Here is a 1,096-nt window from a genome sequence, read left to right as displayed (position 1 = left end):
TCTTCTTCTTCGTTTAAGTTTCCGGCGGACTACGCATCTAGGCGTATTGCCGCCCTCCACATGACAGTAAAATCACTGTAAAACAAAACTATGGCGGGTCGCGACTACAAAAGCCGCACACCGCCACCTACTGCACATAGATATATATCTATGCTACTGCACACCCCATTCCACAATAACCTTCTTCTTCACTGGGTATAGTGGCAGATTGCGACCACAAAAGCTGCATACCGCCACCTACTGTACACTCCATTCAACCCCATAACACACAAAACAACAAACCCATCCCTAACATCACCACCCTAACCAACCCTAATCTATGAGTCCCCCCTTGCCTCCTGTGGGCTGACTCTGACCTACTCGCTCACTAACACCCCCCTTTTCTAACGCTACTTGATCAGCCACCCTGTTTAACTCCGTCAAAACATCCTCCACTGTCAACCCCTCCATACCCAAGTGTCCCACTGCTGCTAAAACTATCAACCTAGTCCTCTCTGTCCTACTGCTAATCGTCGCTGTCGTGTTCACTACTCCTGCCACAAAGGCCACCATACCTAACTTCTCCCTAAACACCCTCTCTTTCTTCGCCTGAACTTCCTCTACCACCCGATGCCCTATCCTAAAACCCTGCCCCCTATCTTGCCTTCCCTGATCCTCCTGCACTATCCTTTCTGCCAACTGCCCTTCCCTAAACCCCTGTCCCTTGTCTTGCTGTCCCTGTCCTACCTTCCTAGCTGCCTCCGCATATGAAATTCTACCTTCCCTTCGCACCTGCTACCTCTCGCTTCATCGCCTCACAACCCCAATACGCTACACTATGCTTCCCACCACAACTACAACACCTCGGCTCCACTCCCTGTTCACACTCCCCATACTTATGCTCCCCACTACATCTACCACATCTCTGTCCCTTCCTACACCACTTAGCTACATGACCAAACTCCTGGCACCTATAACACCTCAACGGATTTGGCACAAACTCCCTAACCCTATATGCCAAATACCCTAAAAATACCACTCTCGGACTAACCTCACCCTCAAACTGAATAACTATGGTCCCTGTCTCCTCCTTCTCTGCCCCTCTCTTCATCCTCTC

The sequence above is a fragment of the Notolepis coatsorum genome (genome assembly GCF_963971535.1).
Source record: "Notolepis coatsorum genome assembly, chromosome: 2".
Classification (NCBI taxonomy): domain Eukaryota; kingdom Metazoa; phylum Chordata; class Actinopteri; order Aulopiformes; family Paralepididae; genus Notolepis; species Notolepis coatsorum.
Note: the sequence above shows the minus strand (reverse complement) of the source record.